We start from the raw sequence: 27,087 nt of genomic DNA on the forward strand, positions 1-27,087 counted from the left end.
TTATTATCATTAGAAATTAAATATTATTATAGTTAATATCATGATGCATCTATTTTTCATTAATTGTACATAATATTGATGCTATATTGATGACATGAAAGTGAAACGTTTTGAGGTTATGTAAGTAAATGTAGAGAATATCTTAATTTAGATCTTCATTTCTATAATTTACTGAGTGGCTGCTATAGGCCTATATACGAGTAACTACAAAACTTAAGTAAGATAATAATATTGTTATTAGAAATCAAATATTTTTATACTTATTAGTCCAGTGGGGTTGGGTCTTTTTCATATACTTAATGGCGGTGTAGTGTAGATCTTGATATGTGTCATTGCCTTCAGTATTGGCTCGAGAGAGCGCAAAAATTACAGTTCCTAAGGAAAGATAAAAAGGTATTACTTACTGATAAAATAAGAGGCCTAGAAAATTTTGTAGTCTCCAGGTCATTTCAGCAAGATCTCTTAGAAGAATAAAATGATTTTACGCTCTACATTTCAAGTTCTACATGCAGCAGCTATACGAAAATGCTATTGTTCGAAATCTTAGCAAACCTGACATTTTTTTAACTTTTGCCTACAATCCACAATGACCCGAAATAGCTACTGCTATCGTCCTGACATTGATACTTGCGTTATCGCGTTGAAGCTCAAAAACTGAAGTTGGATAGGTTCAAGAAAAAGTATTTGGCCTAAAAAAATCCATTCAGAGGGAGTATGTTTCATTATTATGGAAGCAAATAACTATCAAAAAGAGAAGTATTCTTCATTGAAAATAAATCTGAACAATTTTTATTTGAACGTCTAACGAACATAGTTTGCAGCAGTATTTGCTGCACAAGCCACTAGTTGTATATAATTTTCTGAAACGTAAATGTTATGTTAAATAAATCATGCTGTGAAAGTTACACACGAACTTATAAAATGTGATTTGAGATGTACGCCAATGAACAATGAAAACCTCAAAATTTGAGAATTCCTTGTTTCAACATGTTGCAGTTGTCATTAGAATTTCTCAGAAGTTTGTTGGGATTTCTTGTCCAATCTTTCGAAACTACGAGTATAACACGGAACATGGCCGTTTGAAACAGGTACGCTACCTCGATCAGTGCACTGAAATCGATCGCAACAAATATATAGATGCCTCTTACGAAACTATTTTTTTTGGAACTGTTTCTTTGTCGAAACAGTTTCAAGTAAAAAATAACAGTTTAGCCCATCTCTAATTGTTCCCATTTCTACTCGAGACCCCCTCAGCTCTTTACACGACGCCCCAGGGGATCGCAACCCACACTTTGGTAAACACCGGATTAAAGAAATTTGGTTTAAAGATAAAGGCATGTAACTCAGAGTGTTAAAGTTTGGCCTTAATATTTTCCTATATCTTATACTGAATTGTTCATTTTCGGATTAAAATGTAATTGGTCAACGCGTACTATGCGCAAGTGATAAAAGTTGGACAAACGTTACACATTTTTTGTTATATATACATAGTGTTTTCTTTTATATGGATATCTAATTTACATATTTCTCCACTAAATGAGACTATGCTAATGATCTATTCATATAATCAAAATTCGGCCAAAAATAATTAAATAACAACTACAGAAAATATTTCTTTCTACAAAACTAATTTAAATTAAAGCCTGCTCATCATTTTGTTTACATTAGTCTTTTAAGTCCAAAATAAAATTTTGTATCTCATGTGATCATTTTAATGGCATATATAAAAACAATAAAATATTAAAGAATTAATATCTAATTATACAGTACATCAGTTATTCATAGATTTCAAAAAGGCGTACGACTCGGTTAAGAGAGAAGTTTTATATAATATTCTTATTGAATTTGGTATTCCCAAGAAACTAGTTCGATTAATTAAAATGTGTCTTAGTGAAACTTACAGCAGAGTCCGTATAGGCCAGTTTCTATCTGATGCTTTTCCAATTCACTGTGGGCTAAAGCAGGGAGATGCACTATCACCTTTACTTTTTAACTTCGCTCTAGAATATGCCATTAGGAAAGTTCAGGATAACACAGAGGGTTTGGAATTGAACGGGTTACATCAGCTTCTTGTCTATGCGTATGACGTGAATATGTTAGGAGAAAATCCACAAACAATTAGGGAAAACGCGGAAATTCTTGTCGAAGCAAGTAGAGCGATAGGGTTGGAAGTAAATCCTGAAAAGACTAAGTATATGATTATGTCTCGTGACCAGAATATTGTACGAAATGGAACTATAAAAATTGGAGATTTATCCTTCGAAGAGGTGGAAAAATTCAAATATCTTGGAACAACAGTAACAAACCTAAATGACACTCGGGAGGAAATTAAACGCAGAATAAATATGGGAAATGCCTGTTATTATTCGGTTGAGAAGCTTTTGTCATCCAGTCTGCTGTACAAAAATCTGAAAGTTAGAATTTATAAAACAGTTATATTACCGGTTGTTCTGTATGGTTGTGAAACTTGGACTCTCACTTTGAGAGAGGAACAAAGATTAAGGGTGTTTGAGACTCAGGTGCTTAGGAAAATATTTGGGGCTAAGAGGGATGACGTTACAGGAGAATGGAGAAAGTTACACAACGCAGAGCTGCACGCATTGTATACTTCACCTGACATAATTAGGAACATAAAATCCAGACGTTTGAGATGGGCAGGACATGTAGCACGTATGGCCGAATCCAGAAATTCATATAGAGTGTTAGTTGGGAGGCCGGAGGGAAAAAGACCTCTGGGGAGGCCGAGACGTAGATGGGAAGATAATATTAAAATGGATTTGAGGGATGTAGGATATGATGATAGAGACTGGATTAATCTTGCACAGGATAGGGACCAATGGCGGGCTTATGTGAGGGCGGCAATGAACCTCCGGGTTCCTTAAAAGCCAGTAAGTAAGTATATATAATTATAATTATAATAATTTAATTTAATTTTGGAAAACAAGCTTTAAAGAATACACTAACCTTATTAGTTCATTCCAGGACTTAGTTCACACTTGTTTTAGAAATGGTTAGAGGGAAGATAGAATCATGATACATATCAAATTAAACAGAAAAAAATTTCAAGAATTTTTGCCTTTCCTTAAAGCCCGTTTAAAACGAGCAAACATTCTGATGGGGACAGATAAAAAAGTTTTTTTTCTTCCTCCATGTTAGTAATGTCAAATGAAGTACTTATACAAATTTTGGCTACTGGACCGCAATTACGACGGACGTATAAAAAAAATTAGTTCACTAGGGGCCGTTAACAGAAAGAAAATAAAATTTCATTCGAAAATTTTGGAACAGACACAGCAATTGTTAAGACATTGTTTAAATATTCCCCACCGGAATTGAGACATTTGTCATATCATGGGATCGACAGAGAGATGCAGACGGCTGTCACACATTGGTTCCGATCCCAGGCCGTAGACTTGTGCGACACAAGGATACAATAATTGATCCCATGGTATGACAAATGTCTCAATTCCAGTGCGGGATATGTTGATAAATAGCACAACAATTCCTATATTTATTTCAATAAATCTTTCCATGCAATTGTGTTTTTTTCTGTAAACGACCCCAGGCAAAAATAACTTTCTCAACGGCCTCGTAATTGCGGTCGAGTGGCCAAAATTTGTATAAGCACTTCTTTTGACATTATTAACATAGTGGAAGAAAAAAATTAAATTTTTTGTCTGCCTGCATCAGAATGTTTGCTTGTTAGCGGAATCGAATCGAACAGAATTTCTCTTCACAATGTACTGTATTTAGATGGAAGATAGCAGAAAGCGGCGCGTCGAATCGAATAGAACAGAAAAAATGCATGAGCTAGAATATTTTATTCCACTGCCGAAATAGAATTTCTTGTTTCGGGTATGAATCCTTCGTGAAAAATTAAATGAACCACATCCACTCTTAGTGGCTTAATTCGTTTACTATTGAAAGTTATTGCTGAAACAGTACGTATACAAAAATCGCAAATTAATATGAGCGAAGAAAAATTAATAAACTTTGTTCAGAATTATCCTTTTTTGTGTGACAAAAAACAAAACAAAAATTGTGTTCGGTTTGATTCCACTAGATGTGAGCGGCAGCAGACTTTTCGTTTCGATTCAGTTCGATTCCGCTTCTTCTTTTTTATCGACATTATTTTGTTCTTTTTTTTTCTCATAGCTACTCTGACGTGCTGTACACTGCAATTTGGTATTTTTTAATCTCTTAGCGATTGAAAAATTTACACATCGTTCGGTGCATTAAGGATGCAGCTCAAATATTTAAAAACCCGTTCTACTTTATGAAAAATATATTTGTGCGAGCTCGTGCGTATTTGCTTGTTTTCCGCACAGAACCAATACGCGGTAAGTGTGAAATACCACATTCAGTATTCCCAACGTAACACACATAACAATTTCCCTCTTCTTACCGCTTAAGCGCGACATTCATTTTACTGCTTTAGGCTTTTAACATATTATTTTTAGAGACGTTTAACATAGTAATAATGATAAATTGGAAACTTACCACTGCAATTTCACCTAAGTTGCAATGTTAATTATTGTTTTTAAATATTTGCAAAAATTAAGTAAAGTCTACTACTCCACTTAACTTATTGTATTCCTGATACAAGTAACATTAAGGAAGCCGTGAAAAAATCAACAAGATTCCAGATGCGGATGTTATTACTGCAATATGTTATATAAATAATATTGTTAAAATATTAAAATGAAAAATAAATCATTACATAACCTTACCGTTTGTTTTAAATTCGCATTTATAGACTGGGGGAAAGAAAGACAGACGTATATCACGGCCTGCTGGAGTATAGTAACCACAGAAAACATTTTATAGCAACAATGTTGAAGAAAGATATTTTGGTTTTCCGAATTTGCCGTCATTAAACAGAAACCAACATGGAGATTTCATTGCAACTAATTAGAAATTCGTCTTTCAGGTATGTAATAAACGATCTTCGCACAAAATAATGTACGATACACGAGCGGTATGTTTGTTTTCATGTTCTCGGAAATTAAAAAAGCTCAACTACGTTTCGCTTTTTCAATCTTTTCCTCGACCATGAAAACGTCAACATACCGCTCTTGTAACGTATATTACTATTTTATTTATGAATTTTGCTGAATAATGTGTTATTACATGGGAAATATGTGGACAAAAAATTTTGAATTCAACTTCAATAATGCCCTTATATCATCTACCCTGTTCAACACCTACTAGCAATAATTAGTTAAGAACAGTTTTCAGAACATGGGAGGGGTAATGGTAGGAGGAGAAAAACGAATAAAGCGCGTAAGATTTGATGATGATATGGCGTTGTTAACAGAAGAGTAGATGATACTAAGGGATACGTTATTGGAGCTAAATGACAGCTGTGAGCAGTATGGGATGAAGATAAATGCAAAGAAGATGAAGACCATGATTATCGGAAGAAAAATAAAGAAGGTAAACTTGCGAATTCTAAATGAGTCAGTAGAGCAAGTGGACAGCTTCAAATACTTGGGGCGTACTATAAGCAGTAACATGAGCTGCTGCCAGGAAGTCAAAAGAAGGATAGCAGTGGCAAAGGAAGCTTTTAACAGGAAAAGGAGTATCCTCTGCGGGCCTCTGGAAAAAGAATTAAGGAAGAGCCTAGTGAAGTGCTTTGTGTGGAGTGTAGCGTTGTATGGGGTAGAAACATGGACGACTAAGAGGCATTTGAAAGATGTGGAGATGGAGAAGAATGGAACGCTTGAAATGAACAGACAAAATAAATGAAGCGGTGTTAGAAGGATTGGGTACGCCACTGGCGTGACTCAGTCGGTTAAGACGCTTGCTTGCCGGTCTGAAGTTGCGCACGGGCGCGGGTTCGATCCCCGCTTGGGCTGATTACCTAGTTGGGTTTTTTCCGAGGTTTTCCCCAACCGTAAGGTGAATGCCAGGTAATCTATGGCGAATCCTCTGCCTTATCTCGTCAAATACCATCTCGCTATCACCAATCTCATCGACGCTAAAGTCCACACCTGTGGAGTAACGGTCAGCGCGTCCGGCCGCGAAACCAGGTGGCCCAGGTTCAAATCCCGGTCGGGGCAAGTTACCTGGTTGAGGTTTTTTCCGGGGTTTTGCCTCAACCCAAAACGAGCAAATGCTGGGTAACTTTCGGTGCTGGACCCCGGACTCATTTCACCGGCATTATCACCTTCATTTCATTCAGACGCTAAATAACCTAGATGTTGCAAATCTAGTCCGTCAGGTAAAGCTCCCTGTAAAGCAGATTTGAATAATTTCAAGGGAAAAATTGTTCCGGGGCCGGGTATAGATCCCGAGACCTCTGGTTGAACGTACCACACACAGAGATTGTGTGCACTCGATGTGGGTCTCTGGCGTTTCGTCAGCCCACGCGAGTTGTGTGGATATAAAGGGAAAAGTTGAGACGATGTCGGGTGGAGTTCCCGGGTAGCTCAGTTGGTAGAGCGCTGGTACGTTCAACCAGAGGTTTCGGGATCGATACCCGCCCCCGGAACAATTTTTCCTTTGAAATTATTCAACCTAGATGTTGATACAGCATCGGAAAATAACCCAATAAAATAAAAAAAAATCGACGCAAATAATCAACTAAAAAGAAAAAAAAAAAAAAAGATTGTGTGAAGAACGATTAATGCTGAAAGTGATCAGGAAGAGGAAAAGGAATTGGCTGAAACACTGGCTGAGAAGAAACTGTCTACTGAAGGATGCACTGGAAGGAATGTCGAAGGGGAGAAAAGTTCGGCGCAGAAGAAGATATCAGATGATTGACGATATTAAGATATATGGATAGTATGCGGAGACTAAGAGGAAGGCGAAAAATAGGAAAGCTCTGTCCTTTGGTAGAAAACTATGAATGAATTGAGTTCAGTATATAATTTTAATTAATTATTTCCAGTTTCCGACGTTTAGTAAACCTGGACCTTCCTTCTTTTTCCTGCAATTTCTTCAAGTTGTCGCTTTTCATTTAAACTGTTACTGAACTGTTTTTTCCTTCTATGCCAATATTGCGTGGACCGATTTCTTTATTATCCATTTGTGCGAGATCGTGCGTATTTGCTTGTTTTCCGCACAAAACCAATACGCGGTAAGTGTGAAATACCACACTCAGTATTCCCAACGTAACACACATAACAATTCCCCTCTTCTTACCGCTTAAGCGCCATATTCATTTTACTGCTTTAGGCTTTTAACATATTATTTTTAGAGACGATTAACATAGTAATAATTATAAATTGGAAACTTACCACTGCAATTTCACCTAAATTACAATGTTAATTATTGTTTTTAAATATTTGCAAAAATTAAGTACACTCTACAACACCACAAAAGTTACTGCATTTGTAATGCAAGTAACATTAAGGAAGCCGTGAAAAAATCAACAAGATTCCAGATGCCGATGTTATTACTGCAATATGTTATATAAATAATATTGTTAAAATATTAAAATGAAAAATAAATCATTACATAACCTTACCGTTTGTTTTAAGTTCGCATTTATAGACTGGGGGGGGGGGAAGACATGTATATCACGGCCTGCTGGAATATAGTAAACACAGAAAACATTTTATAGCAACAATGTTTTCCAAAGTTGCCGTCATTGAACAGAAACCAAGATGGAGATTTCATTGCAACTAATTAGAAATTCCTCTTCCAGGTATGTAATAAACGATCTTCGCACAAAATAATACGATACACGAGCGGTATGTTTGTTTTCATGTTCTCGGAAATTAAAAAAGCTCAACTACGTTTCGCTTTTTCAATCTTTTCCTCGAACATGAAAACGTCAACATACCGCTCTTGCAACGCATATTACTATTTAGAGACGTTTAACATAGTAATAATTATAAATTGGAAACTTACCACTGCAATTTCACCTAAATTGCAATGTTAATTATTGTTTTTAAATATTTGCGAAAATTAAGTAAAGTCTACTACTCCACGAAACTTATTGCAGTCCTGATACAAGTAACATTAAGGAAGCCGTGAAAAAATCAACAAGATTCCAGATGCGGATGTTATTACTGCAATATGTTATATAAATAATATTGTTAAAATATTAAAATGAAAAATAAATCATTACATAACCTTACCGTTTGTTTTAAGTTCACATTTATACACTGGGGGAAAAAAAGACAGACGTATACCACGGCCTGCTGGAGTATAGTAAACACAGAAAACATTTTATAGCAACAATGTTGAAGAAAGATATTTTGGTGTTCCGAAGTAGCCGTCATTAAACAGAAACCAACATGGAGATTTCATTGCAACTAATTAGAAATTCGTCTTTCAGGTATGTAATAAACGATCTTCGCACAAAATAATGTACGATACACGAGCGGTATGTTTGATTTCATTCCTCGGAAATTAAGAAAGCTCAACTACGTTTCGCTTTTTCAATCTTTTCCTCGAACATGAAAACGTCAACATACCGCTCTTGTAACGCATATTACTATTGTCGAGTCTGTAAGTGCCTCTTCAATGGTAGCACAAGCAGCGCTTGCCAACCAGGAAAGCGCGAAATGAAATAAGTAGAACTAGATGCGAGAGAGGGAATGACGTGTTTGGAACATGACGCAAAGGTACACGTGCGGGCGGGTGGGAAACCATCGAGATGGTGTTGGCACAGCGTGGCACGGGTGGGCGCAGGTGAAGGGATTGTTCTGACAACACTTGTTTGTCATCTCTCGTCAGGTTGTTCCTTATTTAAACAAATGAATGGAACATTATTTTCAGCAGTTGTGCTTCAAAGTTTCTGTGTTATTAAAATATAGTCAGTTTACATAATAAGGCAGGGATGAGATGATATTAGCTCCCAATCATGGTACAAGAGCCCGACCTTGATCACGAGCGCATAGCGCATCCACTACGTAGCGTCGTAACGTAGACAACAGGGATGCACAGTACATGCACATGCAGCGAATAAAGGCAGCAATTATTACAATAACTTGGGTTACTAAATTTCTGGCTATGTAATAGGGCTAATTACTAAGTTATTTAATATACATGTACATATATAAACAAATCGCAAAGGAAAGGGTTTTTTAGGAAAAAAAAAAGAGAAATAGGAAAAGTTAATTGTATGTAAACCATTTTATTGTTAAAAGCAATTATTTATTATATACATACTTCACTTCATTAGTTAGGAGAAACTAATAGGGTCTACCTGCTCGACGTGTGTGATCTCTAAGTACTTTTGAGTATTTGTTGAAAAAATAATAATGGCAATATTGATTGAAATAGAGTATATTAATTGTGTGATTGTGAAAATGTAGTCCTTACTCTCCAGTCGTGATTATGTAATGAGTTTTCTTATAGTGATTTGTGAGATGCACATAACACGAAAAAAACAAATTGATTAAATTAAGATATTGAGAGCCATCGTAATTTTTGGGGTCAATCATTTAGGGGGATATGTATGACTTTTAAAACTTCCACAATTTCGGCCAAAATTTGTGAAATTTAAAGTATATACACAGATCTATAATAATATCATCTGTACAAAATTTGGTGCAATTAGATTTATTAGTTTTGAAATTATATTTTTAAGTATATTTTATATTGACGTTACTTAAAAGCTCCTTGCATCAAAGTTTTCAAAATGTTTAGTTCATATTTGCTCAAAATCCTGAAAATAGTTATTGGAATAAAAGTGAATTAGCATTTTGAGCTTAGCAATAGTATAAGTTAAAGTGCAATCAAAGATAAAATATTATGTCTAAATCAAAGAAACACGTAGTCTAATAAAAGTAAATATCCAGAAACAAGCAACAAATAAAACATTTGAAATAAAGAAATAAAAGAAATCTAGATACAATCTACTGACCCAAATGTAAATTAATTTACCTTCGATATCAATTCCGAAGTCAATTTATTTCTCTCTTCTCCTGAATAATGCCTATTTTTTTCCATGTTGCGTCTCATAATGCCTTTTATGTGGCTTTTTTTGCAAATGATATTTTTTTTTTACACAACAAACACTGGACTTCATCACCATGTTCGAAGCATAAATATTGTATCTTCCACTCTTCCTTGAAAGCTTTAAGCGCTTCCGTTCCGTCATGATGCGCTGTGTTCTAAGATCTGTACATCCTTTAGCAATGTTTACAGGTAAAAGAGCTCCGCGCGCGCAGCGGGCATAAAAGAGCTCTCGCTCGCAATTATTAGTCACTATCGCAAGACTGTAATAAGGGATGCAAGGGAAAACAGTTTATCACGTTGCGTTTTTATGGAATTACAGTAGAATCTGGTTTATACGTACAGTTCTTGTTTGTAAATTTACAGACGCCGACTTCGGGGGAAGGAAAGGCACTTTCTACCCCCTTAACTTACAGAGCCAGGGGCATCGCCCCTAATAAAAATTAATAGGCCTCATCCCTACAAATAATTCGAAGACCTCATGTTAAAAAATAATTAAATTCCGAACAAATGTAGCATTGCAAAATTACTTTTCAGTACGAAAAGTTACATTTGTTCTGATCAAATTTCTGCACGTTTATAGGACAAAAGTGATATTGTTTCAATCATTTATTATCATAATAGCCTACACTGCTTTCTTCAATTGACTGATCAAAATGTTATGTTTTATTTAACGACGCTCGCAACTCAGCGTCGCCGGATGTGCCGGAATTTTGTCCCGCAGGAGTTCTTTTACATGCCAGTAAATCTGCTGACATGAGCCTGTCACATTTAAGCACACTGAAATGCCATCGACCTGGCCCGGGATCGAACCCGCAACCTTGGGCATAGAAGGCCAGCGCTATACCAACTCGCCAACCAGGTCGACATTGACTGATCAAATTGGAAATTAAATCAATGGCTTTCTCAGAACACATTATGAAATATTTCATATAAAAAAACTGTTATATCGAAAAGCAAGCAAAAATGAGCAAAATTGTATAATTTATTTTTTAATATCTCAAAGAATAATCTCCTCAAATTAATGACAGTATGGTTCACCCTGTATACGGGGTAGAAGTGAAATAGCCTTGTAGAACTTCAGAGCAATTACCTCATGTTGTATATAACAAAAAAACTGTATCATATTAGTGCAATGTTAATACGAATAGTTCTTTCCTCTAATGTTTAACAACCTCTTGTTCGGTAACTTTTGCTAGTAGTATCGAATTTAAGGAGCAACCTGATATTGACATTTTGTAGTCATTGTATGATTATTTTGATATATTTCTATCCATTGATGAGGAAAATAACATAATTTATTTAATATAATATAGGTAGTATATTTGACTTCCAATCAAAAAGTTTGTATAAAAAAGATATCCATAGCCTACCGATAGGAAATAAATAAATAAACGAATAAATAAATAAATAAATAAATAAATAAATAAATAAATAAATAAATAAATAAATAATTTATCCTTCTGGCGTATTTCAATAGCGTGGATGGTTTTCGTGTAAATTTATTTTTAAAATCCTCTAATTTCAAGTCACTGCACGATGCGAGCAAGTTGCAACGTCGCACCAAAGAACAGCCCACCTTGTGAGGCACACCGACTTCGTTGAATTCTTACATCTGTATCACGAGAAGAGTGTGTTAGCGGCGATGTTGCCGGACTGCTGAAACATCCAACTTAATTTTAATTAAAATTTAAAACTTTACATTTCCCTGTTTTAGCTAACAAAAGTATGACTAAATTTAAACTCAAAATTAAAGAAATTTCTAAGGGAACTTAACATACGTTTAGATAATTAATTGGTAAATATTAGTGTTATATTATTATATTTGTGAATATTGGTTATAAACATTTTCAATTGTGAATGTTCTTTATCATATAGACTCTCATTTAATCTGTGTTATTTTATTGCTTATATTAATTTGTTTATTTTGTCTCCTTTCTGCTTATCTACAGGTCAGTTTACTCCCGACCACGAGCGTTTGCTCATACGGAGTAAATTCCTTAATTTTTATTTCTGTTTTATGTAGACAATACCTTCTTAATGTAAATTGTTATTGTTAGAACATGATACTTTAAGAATTTTTAATTAACCGTGTATTTAATCACAAAACGTAGTATAGGTTTTTTATTCATTTAAGTGTACCCTATCGTCCTTTTCAATCAGGAAGGTTATTTAACTTCCACCCTGTATTTATGAAACTTGAGTTCTGACCCTAATGGGATTATACACTTCATTCAATATGTGTGTCTATAGACACACTCACACATATAATTCTTGTAAAGTAAAATTGGATGTTAAACTCAGTAAAATACTACCAACAAATAAAGGAATCCGTCAAGGAGACTCTCTCAGCCCACTCCTTTTTAATATTTTAATGAATAATATAATTTTAGAATTGAAAGGACTTCGTGGTTTTAAAATAGGAAATAAGAACGTAAATTTATTATGTTATGCTGATGAATGAAATTTGTTTAAACAAAAGCCGCCCTAAATAAGGGTTAGATAGATCGGCCTACTAATCAATTCATAAAGAATAATAAGTAAACAAAACAATTCTGTGACATTTGGAAAGAAAAAGAAAAAACATTAAGATAAGAAAACGTAGGAAATCATTTACAATAAAAATTTTGTTGGATACAAATGATTATTAATTATAGTTAAGGATTATTTTAACACGTAAGATCCTATGGCATCAATCATTGCATCAGAAATTTTATATTGTTTAAGTTGATTTAAAGTTTCACGTGGCATCGTGCCACGGGCACCGAACATGAGCCCAAAAACTGTCCAATGTGTAATGTGGTATTGTGCTCCAAGATGCTGACAACAAGGCTCATATATGACTTGTTTTTCACGACACACCTCTTGTGGCTGTTGCTCATGCATCTCAAAACGGATTGTGGGATCAAGAATGACACCCTTATCCTTATGCCGATCAATTATGATGATATCAGCCCGTCTAGTAGAGTCATCAGAAGAGACGCAACCAACCTCCTCATAAACCTCATAGGAAGCATTCTGACGGATTGAAGCTGCGATGAGAGAACGAACCGTATTATGTCTGTTGATTCGGAGCAAATCTCCATGATGGCAGAAACCCAAGACGTGAGGAAGCGTTTCTTGCTCGTCGCATCTTCTGCAACGGGTTGAGTCAAGAGTTCTACCAGGGAGAGTAAGTACAGGTATTGTATTACAGTTCATCTTAATGGCTTGCGTCCACTGACTGCTCGAAAGTCCCTTTTTGGTTGAGATCCACGAATTACCTTTCTTCCAGTGAGAATAGAAAACAACTCCCAAACCTTTACTTTTCAATTTGCTCCATTGATGAAAAGAATCTTCACGCAATGCTTTTCTTAGTTTTTGAGAAGAAATAAGTTCAGAGCAATCGAAGGTAATTGGTAATTGTTTGATGCAATATTCAATTTCGTTTGGAAGATTTCGAGTGGCTGCTACATGAGGGTTGTCAACGTGTAAAAGTCTTTGACAAATATTTACGTGCTGAAGGTAAGCTTCCCACTGGGCTTTAAAGACTCCGAATCAGAGAATTCGCTTCAACGACTTCTCTATAAATTTGGTCAGACATGCGACAAATGTAACTTGAAAATATCTACGAAGAAAACTAAAGTATTAACTGTTTCTAAAGAACCAATCAGATGTAAATTGCAGTTATATGATAAGGTTGTAGAACAAGTGAATCACTTCCAATATCTTGGTGTTATGATAACAAGCTATAAAGACCTAATAGCTGGAGTTAATCAACAGATACTGAAAGCATCACGAATCTCAGGATCCCTGAACGATACCATCTGGAATAATAAATATTGTAACTTTTCATTTCAACTCAACAATAATAATTCCTTTCTACAATTCACATTAAACGCTCTCGGCAACAATGGGATTTGCTCTCCACACCGTAACACAGTATTCGTTAGTGCACTCCACTGGCGACAATGACAATTTACTTGGATTAATACGAACAACAATGAACTGTTAATCTTAACTAATATTTACAAAGCACTATTTACAAATCAGAACTGTCAGTTCTCAGTTCACAGTTCTTCTAGCACAGTCACTCGAGTTCACAGTATCTCGAACCACAGACCTTCAGAGACAGCCCACTGTACTCGAACTCAGGTCCCTCCAACTGCGGTCCACTGCACTCGAACTCAGGCCTTCTGATGCTGACACAGTTGCGGACGCACACTCAAGTCGAACTCCGGTACATAAGACTGGCTGGCTTGCTCTGTTCACTGGCTTACTGACTGAACTAATCATGAATCACACACACACACTCCTTCGCGTCCGTAATTTATAACCACAGCGACGTAACCGAGAAACTTCGAATTCGCGATTTTTCCACTTCGACGGGCTTCTGGAAGAGTCGGGAGGGTCCGTCCCCCCTTCACTCCGCACGCAGCAGTTGCGCGCGCACCCTCCCCTCGTCGCGTTGACGTAATACACCCCCTCTGCCCTTCAGCATGCAGATGCTCCCCGTACCAGCGTTTCGGCTGCCGCGCGCCCTGTCGGACGCGTGTTCAAACCCCGTTGCAGCTGTCACAATATCTACAATTAGAGACGAAAACCCGTATATATAAAACAGTAGTACGGCTAATTTTAACTTATGGTGCCGAAACCACTAGATCAAAACAATTGATAAATATTGTAGAAATGAAAACATTAAGGAAAATTGTGGGAAAAACAAGACTGGATAAAATAAATAATGCGGACATAAGGAACCAATGCCAAATACAAGAAATAGGTGAATGGGTAGAACCACGAAGATCGCAATGGGCAGCACAAGTGTCAAAGATGCCTGAAGATCGTATAACTGGAATAGTAAGAGACAGCATACCAGTCGGCAAGAGGAGTCCCGGTCGTCCTAAAAGAAGATGGAGCGACTCCCTGGAACTAACAAGTCTTTAGGCATACATGAAGAAGAGGAAGAAGAAGAAGAAGAAGAAGAAGAAGAAGAAGAAGAAAAAAGAAGGAATCCTGACAAAGAGTGATAGAAAGAAATTGGATGCAATGTAATGGACAAATAAGGAAATAAAACCAACAAGTAGGTAAAATAAGAGACACTAATTAAAAAAATTGGCAATAGAAAGGTATCCTTTTCTGATCATATATTACGTCATAATTTCTTTAAAATTTTGTTTTTGGGGCGAAAACAAAAGGAAGAACTCTAAAGACTGTTCTTGAAGATACGACGACACTCATAGGATGTAAAGACTATCAAGAACTCGTATAAAATTTTCCATTTCTGTCGCAAGTTCCATTTATAAACTTCTATCGACATCTAGTAGAATGTTGACGAGAAACCAGACTCATGTCACAGCTATGCCAAGTATTCCGATTGGAATGTACCTGAACAGAATGGAAACGTTTGGCATTTGAAGGTTCTGTAATCTTATCGCGCTATAGATTGCAGTGATTTCTTTTATTTCTTGAATTATTGATCTCCTTGCTTTTAATTGGAACGATCTCGGCGCTCGGAATAACAATATAGCTGCAACCTTGTCGTTAATGGCCAGATCGTCTGTGGAAAATCAGCCACAAGGTAAGGAATCTTTGTTTTCTCTTTGCCGATCATGACTCACCGTGTTGAGGGATGCAGGATGGTGAAAGCGCATTGCTAAATCGGTTGCTATGGCGACCTCTTGCCTCGAGGTACGATGCAAAATTGCATAGAATCAAAACCGCAACAGTAATTTATCAATTTTCCTGACCTGCTAATTATTTCTGCAATGCGCCTTTGATTTATGGCAGACACAAAACAGTTTCTTTTGACGTGACTACGGCTTTATTAGGGCTGCAAACTGTCACATGTTTAGATAAACTTTGTTCACTCGCAATTGTTCATATTACAACCCCGTAAACTACTTACTATCTCTCCTAAATCACCCTGTATTTTGTTTCTTCATGTTATCATTTTTCACACTATATATATCTAAGCACAACGTGTTTTTTTTAATCTAGTATTTAACGATTCTATAGCAATTACGAGATTATGTAGCATGGAATTGGTAAGGACAAGATAAGACCAAATATTTGCCTTACGGTTGGAAAAGTCTCAGAAATATCTAATCAGGTAATCAAGTCAAGCGAGATTCGAACCCACAAGTTAGCGCAATCTCAGATCAACAGTACTTGTCGTAACATCGAGCTACGCCACTGACTTGTTCTCTTATTAGAAGAAAATGAAAATTTATAAAAATATTATTTTATTATTTTTGTTATTATATTATTATTATTATTATTATTATTATTATTATTTTCAGTAGGTTATTTTACGACGTTTTATCAACATTTTATGTTATTTAGCGTCTGAATGAGATGAAGGTAATAATGCCAGTGAAATGAGTCCGGGGTCCAGTGTCGATAGCTGCCCAGCATTTGCTAATATTGGGTTGGGGAAAACCCTGGAAGTACCTCAACCAGGTAACTTGCCCCGACCGGGAATCGAAACCGGGCCACCTGGTTTCGCGGCCAGACGCGCTAACCGTTACTCCACAGGCGTGGACACTATCATCATCATCAATTTCTAAAAAAAAAAAAAAAAAAAAAAAAAAAAAAATAGATTCTCCTTCAGATTGACCAAATACCTAAGTCTAGGTCTTCCCAGTGATCTTTTCCCGAAGGCGTTCCAGTTAACATCCTTTTACTGTTCTTTCTTCTGGAGCTCTTAGTACTGTACTTGCCCCATCAATAGCAGTTTTCTTGCTTTAATTCTGGGCACAATATCAGGTGGATTGTAAAAATCATAAATTTTTTTATTGTGTAGTTTTCTCCATTCCATATCTGCATCTCGAACTGCTCCCAATATTTTTCTCAAAATGTGTTGTTTAAAAATATTCAGTTTATTCTCATGTTTTTTTGGGTGTCAAAAGTTAAAAGGAGGATAGCAATGACAACAAAAAATTTTAATAAGAAGAGAAGCATTTTCTGCGAACTTCTGGAAAAATAACTAAGGAAGAAATTAGTGATGTGCTTTATGTGGAATGTGACATCATATTGGGCAAAAATATGGACATTTCAACGAAGTGAAGAGAAAGGATTAGAAGCATTTGAAATAAAAAACATGGAGAAGAATGAAGAGTGTGAAATTAACAGATAGAATAAGAAACGAAGCTGTACTAGAAAGAGCGGATAAATAAAGAACGATGCTGAAACGGATCAAGAAGAGAAAATTAAATTGGCTGGGACACTGATCAAAAAGAAACTGCCTACTGAAGGATGCACTGGAAGGAATAGTGAACGGAAGAAAAGTTCGGGTAGAAGAGGGTGTATTTTTATTTTAGTAGGTTATTTTACGACGCTATACCAACATCTTAGGTTATTTAGCGTATGAATGAGATGAAGGTGATAATGCCGGTGAAATGAGTCCGGGGTCCAGCACCGATAGTTATCCAGCATTTGCTCGTAATGGGTTGAGGGAAAACCCCGGAAAAACCTCAACCAGGTAACTTGCCCCGACCGGGAATCGAACTCGGGCCACCTGGTTTCGCGGGCAGACGCACTAACCGTTACTCCACAGGTGTGGACAAGGAGATGTATAATAACCAGAATTAAGATTTATGGATCGCATGCGGAGACTAAGAGGAAGGCGGAAAGTATGGAAAATTGGAGAATGCAGAGTTTTCAGTGAAAGACTTACCTTGGCAGAAAACCATGAATGAATGAATTCCAGTACCGTAATTCCTGTGTACATTACACCCCACACAATCATAGGAATTTCAAGTCTCCAGTCACTCATTTTTTCGACAGTAGACTTCGATGAGAAAGGATGTTGTGATAAAAAAAGGACTTATATTAGGACTGACTTACTTACTTATTGTCTTTTAAGGAACCCGGAGGTTCATTGTCGCCCTCACATAAGCCCGCCATTGGTCCCTATCCTGAGCAAGATTAATCCAGTCTCTATTATCATATCCCACCTCCCTCAAATCCATTTTAATATTATCTTCCCATCTACGTCTCGGCCTCCCTAAAGGTCTTTTTCCCTCCGGCCTCCCAACTAACACTCTATATGCATTTCTGGATTCGCCCATACGTGCTACATGCTCTGCCCATCTCAAACGTCTGGATTTAATATTCGTAATTATGTCAGATGAAGAATACAATGCGTGCAGTTCTCTGTTGTGTAACTTTCTCCATTCTCCTGTAACGTCATTCCTCTTAGCCCCAAATATTTTCCTAAGCATCTTATTCTCAAACACCCTTAACCTATGTTCCTCTTTCAAAGTGAGAGTCTAAGTTTCATAACCATAAAGAACACCCGGTAATATAACTGTTTTATAAATTCTAATTTTCACATTTTTTGACAGCAGACTGGATGATAAAAGCTTCTCAACCGAATAATAACAAGCATTTCCCATATTTATTCTGTGTTTAATTTGCTCCCGAGTATCATTTATATTTGTTACTGTTGCTCCCAGATATTTGAACTTCTCCACCTCTTCAAAAGATAAATTTCCAATTTTTATATTCCTATTTCGTACAATATTCTCGTCACGAGACATAATCATATACTTTGTCTTTTCGGGACTTACATCTCTTTACTTGCTTGAAGTAAAATTCCCGTGTTTTCCCTAATCGTCTGTGAATTTTCTCCTAACATATTCGCGTCATCCGCATAGACAAGCAGCTGATGAAAAAAAAAAAAAAAAACCTCTCTGTTATCCTAAACTTTCCTAATGGCATACTCTAGAGCAAAGTTAAAAAGTAAAGGTGATAGTGCATCTCCTTGCTTTAGTCCATAGTGAATTGGAAACGCATCTGACAGAAACTGACCTATACGGACTCTGCTGTACGTTTCACTGAGACACGTTTTAATTAATCGAACTAGTTTCTTGGGAATACCAAATTCAATAAAAATATCATATAAAACTTCTTTCTTAACCGAGTCATATACATTTTTGAAATCTATGAATAACTGATGGACTGTACTCTTATAGTCTCATTTTTTCTCCATTATCTGTCGAATACAAAATATCTTGTCGTTAAAACTGAATAAGACATGCAGTGGATAAATGCGACAGCTCTTTGACGAGATTCTTGTTAGTATCTCGGAGCAAGGACACGGAATGCAGTTTGCTCGCTGGGTGCGAGTTTTCCTCCTGCTGTGGGAGTGGCGCGGGCAGCCCACAGACCCGGATGACACAATGCTCACAGCCCGTCTTTTACGGTCATCGAGGAGTTCGCCGCCAACTTCTACAGCATGACATCATGAGGGTGAACTTTCGCAAGTGGATCAGGATAAGTTCAGATCTTGACATTCGCAAACTATAAACATAGTTATATGTGTAGACTTCTCTTCATTTAGTAGGTTATTTTACGACGCTGTACCAACATCTTAGGTTATTTAGCGTCTGAATGAGATGAAGGTGATAATGCCGGCGAAATGAGTCCGGGGTCCAGCACCATAGTTACTCATCATTTGCTCGTAATGGGTTGAGAGAAAACCCCGGAAAAACCTCAACCAGGTAAAGGCTGGTTCACAATTAACCGGGAACGAGAACCAGAATGAAAACGAGAAGCAGAGGACGTGAATATGAAAATTGTTGATTCACAATAAACCGAGAACGTAGACGACTATGCATATCGATATAAATGTCAATAACGATATGTAAAGTCGATATTACGCATTCTGATGTTATTTGTGTATAATTGACCAATGGCGTTCTCTCATGAGTACAAGGCAGCCAACATAAACACAGGTTAAGCAACTTCGAAATTTCAACTGAAACATTTCATTAGACACGGTACTATAAATATGCCCATGCATCTTTATTATCACAACCTATTTTAAGTCTACCATAACGTAAAATAATTAGAGAAGAAACATTTGTAATAGAACAAAAATGAACACAACGGTAGTTATTGAATTGAAGCGTGAATATATAGTGTGTAATACAACCAATACAGTAATAAAATATGATTCGCTTCCGATCGGTGTTCAAAGATGCAGGTATTGAAAGCCACGTATTCTCCTTCATTTTCTCATCTTTATACGAGGCGCGCCGCTTATCGTAAATATGAGGATTTCAATATTAGAATCTCATCAAATAAAAGTTGCTCCATGATGCACAGCACAGAACAAAATAATGCATAGGTTATGTCACGGTCTTCTTGCTACAAAATATACGACGACAAAATAGCTTTTAGATGGCAATAGAATGAATCTAGTGGGCTGTGATCGGAAACGTGAACGCCAAAGTTGAAACTTGGCCAACTCTCCGTTCCCGATCTCGGGATCCGGCAAGCTTTTCGTTAATTGTGAATGCTCACATTTAAATGTATACATTTTAACAATTTTACCGTTTTCGTTTTCGTTCCGATTCTCGTTTTCGGTTTATTGTGAACCAGCCTTAACTTGCCCCGACCGGAAATCGAACTCGGGCCACTTGGTTTCGCGGCCAGACGCGCTAACCGTTACTCCACAGGTGTGGACGATACTCATCATTCACCGTTTCAATTTCTCGTCATTGGAACTCCCTACATCGTACTTTAAGACTTTTAGGGGCTGTCAATTTTCCTAAAATATAATTTTTCTAATATATGACTGTATTTTTAATACGAGTACATAAATCTTCTCTTTTGTTTTAACAATCACTTCGATTCACATTGCTGCAATTTTTTGATTCTCAGAATTACATGTAACGAAACTTGGCTAAATTTTGCTATTATTATTATTATTATTATTATTATTATTATTATTATTATTAAGCTTATTATTATTATTATTATTATTATTATTATTATTATTATTATTATGCACCACATAACTAAATCTCACAATAGTCATGAAAAGTTTTCATCTTTATTTATTTGAATAAAGCATTTTTAGTTACTCGTATTTCCGATACAGGAAGAGAAACAATGAGAAATGAAGCAACCCACAAATTCCATTGGTATAGTCCCGTCGCTCTAATTTCCGGCAGCCAATCTCGTTGCAGGTCGGCTACATTTAAACGTGTGCGTCTTGTGATTCGCTTATGAAGACGTTATTCATTTCTTAAGGCTCGATAAATACTTAATATAATCGCCCACCATTTTGGCTCTTTCGTTGGCGTTCGCAGAAAGCACACGAGGACGTTATTTGCCGCTCAATTATTTGCTCAATTACAGTGCGTTTGATTTATTATCATAGGAGCTACGACATGATAATGTTTAACGGTGTGGCAAATAGATTCCTCGTATGGTAGCTCGCCAACGAAAGAACAAAAATGGCGAACGATACTACCTACCTGGACTTTATAGAGCCTTCACTTCCTAAGACGTAAGCAAAGAGGAGGAGTCACGCCGGGAATAACAGCGTCGCGACTTATAATTTCTTCGCAGAGGATACATCCCACAAGACGTAGGGGAGAGGTGGATAGTATCGGACATCGGGTAATGTCGGACAGTGAGTTTCTTTCATCAACCACCAGATAATAGTACCTGAATGACATGGTTACGTTTCTGTGATCTCGCATACCGAAACGTAACCGTGTCATTCAGGTACTATCATCTGGTGGTAGATGAAAGAAACGCACTGTCCGATATTACCCGATGTCCGATACTACCCAACTCTTCCCTATGACTTTGTGTTTGTGGATATGTTAACTTGCTATACACTTCGAAGTTGTAAGACAATAGCACAATTTCTTAAAATAATATAAGAAAAATGAAAGAGCTTATTTTCCTTGATAACACATAATTGCACGTTTCTTGGAATTCACGCACCGTCTCCTGCTTATAATTACAAGCTAAAAATGTTTAATTGCACGGCGCACTTCCTCATTATGGCTTCAATCCCCTCTCCTTGTTTGTTCCTCCGGAACATGGCATTCTCTGCCACACCGATACCATCACGTCTCAAAACACGGCCCGTACCTCCAAATTACACCATTGTGTCCTCGCATGCTTCTATTTTGGCGACATGATACTATACGGTGCTTTAACAGCTTACTACTTACTTACTGGCTTTTAAGGAACCCGGAGGTTCATTTCCGCCCTCACATAAGCCAGCCATCGGTCCCTATCATGAGCAGCATTAATCCATTCTCTATCATCATATCCCACCTCCCTCAAATCCATTTTAATATTATCCTCCCATCTACGTCTCGGCCTCCCTAAAGGTCTTTTTCCCTCCGGCCTCCCAACTAACACTCTATATGCATTTCTGGATTCGCCCATACATGCTACATGCCCTGCCCATCTTAAACGTCTGGATTTAATGTTCCTAATTATGTCAGGTGAAGAATACAATGCGTGCAGTTCTGTGTTGTGTAACTTTCTCCATTCTCCTGTAACTTCATCCCTCTTAGCCCCAAATATTTTCCTAATCACCTTATTCTCAAACACCCTTAACCTATGTTCCTCTCTCAAAGTGAGAGTCCAAGTTTCACAACCATAAAGAACAACCGGTGATATAACTGTTTTCTAAATTCTAACTTTCACATTTTTTGACAGCAGACTGGATGATAAAGGCTTCTCAACCGAATAATAACAGGTATTTCCCATATTTATTCTGTGTTTAATTTCCTCCCGAGTATCATTTATATTTGTTACTGTTCCTCCAAGATATTTGAACTTCTCCATCTCTTCAAAAGATAAATTTCCAATTTTTATATTTCCATTTCGTACAATGTTCTCGTCACGAGACATAATCATATACTTAGTCTTTTCGGGATTTACTTCCAAACCGATCGCTTTACTTGCTTCCAGTAAAATACCCGTGTTTGCCCTAATCGTTTGTGGATTTTCTCCTAACATATTCACGTCATCCGCATAGACAAGCAGTTGATGTAACCCGTTCAATTCCAGACCCTCTCTGTTATCCTGAACCTTCCTAATGGCATACTCTAGAGCAAAGTTAAAAAGTAGACTAAAGGTGATAGTGAATCTCCTTGCTTTAGCCCACAGTGAATTGGAAACGCATCTGACAGAAACTGACCTATACGAACTCTGCTGTAAGTTTCACTGAGACACATTTTAATTAATCGAACTAGTTTCTTGGGAATACCAAATTCAATAAGGATATCATATAAAACTTCTCTCTTAACCAAGTCATAACAGCTAACCTAATGAAATAGGCCTAATAATAATAAAAAAATGCATACAGCTCTTGTTTGACCTTCAGTCTCTTACGCTGTCGAAATCTCAGCTTCGGTTGTAAATGAAATAAACTTGGTCTGTACGAGAATAATATACAGGGTAAATCGGAAATATGACTACACATTGATCGCTTCATGTGATTGTAAATAGAGATCGTATTCTGGCCCAGGGCGTACGAAGATAAGGTTAAATGTTCATAGACTATATTGACGTGACTTCATATTTGGCGCGTGGCGCAAGTCCTATCAGGGAAAACTTGCATCTTGTTTGTGCTGCAGTTAACGTACTATTCATGATTCAAAACTACTCGTAGATCTCGGAGACTGTTTACAATGCATTATAGTGATAAAAACTGGTACTACTATGATATTATTTGTTAATTTATTTAATTGATTTATTTTATTGGCAGAGTTAATACCATAATTGTACGAAATGGAAATATAATAATTGGAGATTTATTCTTTGAAGAGGTGGAAAAATTCAAATATCTTGGAGCAACAGTAACAAATATAAATGACACTCGGAGGAAATTAAACGCAGAATAAATATGGGAAATGCCTGTTATTATTCGGTTGAGAAGCTTTTGTCATCTAGTCTGCTATCAAAAAATCTTAAAGTTAGAATTTATAAAACAGTTATATTACCGGTTGTTCTTTTTAGTTGTGAAACTTGGACGCTCATTTTGAGAGAGGAACAGAGATAGAGGGTGTTTGAGAATAAGGTTCTTAGGAAAGTATTTGGGGCTAAGAGGGATGAAGTTACAGGAGAATGGAGAACTACACGCATTGTATTCTTCACCTGATATAATTAGGAATATTAAATTCAGACGTTTGAGTTGGGCAGGACATGTAGCAGGTATGGGCGAATCCAGAAATACATATAGAGTAGTTGGGAGACCGGAGGGAAATAGTCCTTTGGGGAGGCCGAGACGTAGATGGGAGGATAATATTAAAATGAATTTGAGGGAGGTCGTATATGATGATAGAGACTGGATTAATCTTGCACAGGATAGGGACCGATGGCGGGCTTATGTGAGGGCGACAATGAACCGTCGGGTTCCTGAAAAGCCATTTGTAAGTAAGTAAGTAAGTAAGTATACTTCGCTTTCTAGATGCACACGTGTCGTCCGTTACAGTAAATATTCCAGTAATACTTAATCTTGTAGCCTCCCAGGACAAAGTACGGTCCTAATTATGACTACGGGATTTTCCCCAACCATAAGACGAATATCAAGTGAATCCTGGGTCTCATCTCTCCAAATATCATCTCGCTATCACCAATTCTATCGATGCTAAATAATCCAGTAGTTGATACAGCGTCGTTAAATAACCAAGTAAAAAAAAAAAGAATAGACCGTCTTGGACTCTGCTGGAACTCCGTTCTATTTTGTAAAAATACTTCATGAACTTCTGGTAGATACCAGTGACGCAAACAGACGAACAAGAACATTGCTTATTTCAACAGGACGATGCACCACCCTTTCATTATGCTATTGTGGAGAGGGAAATTTCGAATCGCCAATTGCCAAACAAGTAGTTGGGAAGTAGAGGACCGACAGTATTGCCAGCCCGCTCTCCCGATCTCACAGTCTGTGACAATTTGTTGTGGGGTTATATGAAGGATAATATTTACGCTTGAAAACTGTGAGACATCGACAAACTGAAAACAGCAAATGAGGAAGAAATTCGTGTTATTCAAGTGGACATGTATCGTAAAGCAATGAGTGACTTTCCAATGGGTTGCCGATTATGCTTGGATGTGAACAAGCAAAATATCAGATACTAAAGTCTGTGTGATATATCTTGTCTCACTGTGAAAAGAGAGAGAAAGGAGATATGTCTTAGTTCGTCTGTATTGTTATGGCGATGGGGGAGTGGAGCGATGCCGTCCATCCATCCAGTGACGGAAGGGACTAGTTGATACATTCTGTAGCGCAAAATAAAATAACAAAATATCTCTCTTCGTACTGTGTACTTCCGTCACTGAGCTTGTCTTTCAAGAAATTGAGTTCCGGAAGCCTGTACAATAACAAGGTTTTGAAAGGAATCCTGAAAATTTATAATCCACCTATAATCTCCACCCTTATTTGAAGGGACTTGATTTTATTGCTACTGAGACAAGATAAACCTTACCAGGTATAGACGCTACAAAATCCATTTCTCTTCCATAAAACGACTCTTCATAGCGAAAGTCACAGTATGGTGTGCAGTCAGTGCGTTTAGCAGGGGCGGCTTTTGGGGTAGTGCCAGTGTGCCATGGCACCGCCAATGAAATAAACAAAAAATAATATCCTAAAAAGCAGTTGTAATAGTTTATTTCTACACTTTTATTCTTATTTCATCTGAACGAGCACACGCACAGATCGGGACGCACTCTTGCAGCGTTTTTCCGAACTTTGGAGCCACTTCTGTGTGGCACTGCTTACGTCCATATAACACTGTACAAAAGGCTACTGATTCTAGTTTATATGCGTTTCTTATGGCAGACTTTGAGCCGAATTCAGTTTGACTCAGCAGTTAATATTCCGCCCGCTAGAGCACAGTAGCTTAATGCAGAAATTTCGCTAGATGGCAGGGTTGTTGGAGACGTTAGGCAGGAACCATCAACCGCAGACTTGCACGAAGACACAAGTTAAAGTTCCGCGCCAAATGTTAATGTAATGTTGCCAATTCAAAACTAATGCACATAACTTGGATTTGAATATGTAAATTATTATCCATTTAACTGTATTGAACGCAGAGATAGTCATGGTTCTTTTTAGAAAGATAAATATTTTTTTCATATTATGTAACACTGTTTGTTAATGTTATGTAATATTTGTTTTATTTTGCGGCAACTAAATATCGCTACACTGTTGCTATAGTATTGATGCTTTTGTTTACGATACATGAGATCTGTGCAGGACATGAACATGTGTTATTCAGGCCTCTGCCTTGGATTCATCGGCCTGTTAAATAAAGTGCAAACGTGTTCGTTTATTATTTATATCACTGTTTATCTCGTGTGTTTTTGCCAGTAATTTTATTAGTTATAAAATTTATTTGTATTTGACTAACAATACTGTGAAAGATTTGCATTATCTGTATCTGTAAATTTCGTTATTAGTTTCGGAAATGTTATTGTAACTGTTACTAGATGCATTATTAACTGTACGCCTGGTAAAATAGCTGGTTTAATTAATGTGTTTTATTTAACATAATGTAAATGTGAGCTGCGATTATCAGTTTCACTAGGGTAATTTGCGTAAAACCTTTTTTCATTTTTGGCACCACCACCAGAATGCCCCACCAGCCGCCACTGGCGTTTAGCGTTGTCGGTCCATGCTTCTTCTAGAATGTTGATGATAAATCAGTGAAAGTAACATCAGATCGCTACGTGTAGATGCTAAGATAATTTCTAAGGAGGGAACTTCGTTAAAGAAGTACCGAGACACATAAAAATTTGGTTCCAACAGGATGGCGCCACTGCCTATATACCGAAGAATAATTCTGCAGTGCTTGGGAAAAGTGACATAAGTCAGTTTCCACAAACCTTTTTTTGATAATTTATTGACAACTTACACTGGTTTATGTCGATATGATTTTTTTTTTTCTGTATGAATTATTGTAATGGGAGAAATACTTATGTATTTTTTTCCAAGCGAGCAGATGTTCCGTAAGTTGTCAGTAATATCAATTAATGATAAATATAACACTAACATTATAGCCTTATAGATAAGAACTTTAATAATGAAAAGTGCCGTCCATATTTGTATAACTTGGGTCAGAGGGCACACTGGGATAGTTGGAAATGAGAGAGCCGATGAATTGGCAAAGATGGCAGCCAACTCTGATGTGCCACTGTCGTACAATTTATGTCCGCTATCCTATATCAAAAAAATAGCCAAAGAACATTATATGCAAGAATGGAACGAAAGATGGGTCAATAGTGATAAGGGAATTCTTACAAAAGAGCTGTATTTTCCAACGGTCTATGATCGTAATAAATGTAAAGTAATAACGCCAAATTTCGTACTGACACAGTTTTTGACTGGGCATGGAAAATTCGGGGAATACTTAAATAGATTCCATATTAAAG

The 27,087-nt window shown here is 36.8% G+C and overlaps 1 protein-coding gene across 1 annotated transcript in view; it reads left to right on the forward strand.

Annotated features, from left to right (window-relative positions):
* The window catches only part of LOC138706664 (CD109 antigen-like), a 200,877-nt gene that overhangs the window by 48,104 nt on the left and 125,686 nt on the right, over nucleotides 1-27,087 (forward strand). The gene's annotated exons all lie outside the window — the stretch shown is intronic.

Source organism: Periplaneta americana, chromosome 9 (genome assembly GCF_040183065.1).
Source record: "Periplaneta americana isolate PAMFEO1 chromosome 9, P.americana_PAMFEO1_priV1, whole genome shotgun sequence".
Classification (NCBI taxonomy): domain Eukaryota; kingdom Metazoa; phylum Arthropoda; class Insecta; order Blattodea; family Blattidae; genus Periplaneta; species Periplaneta americana.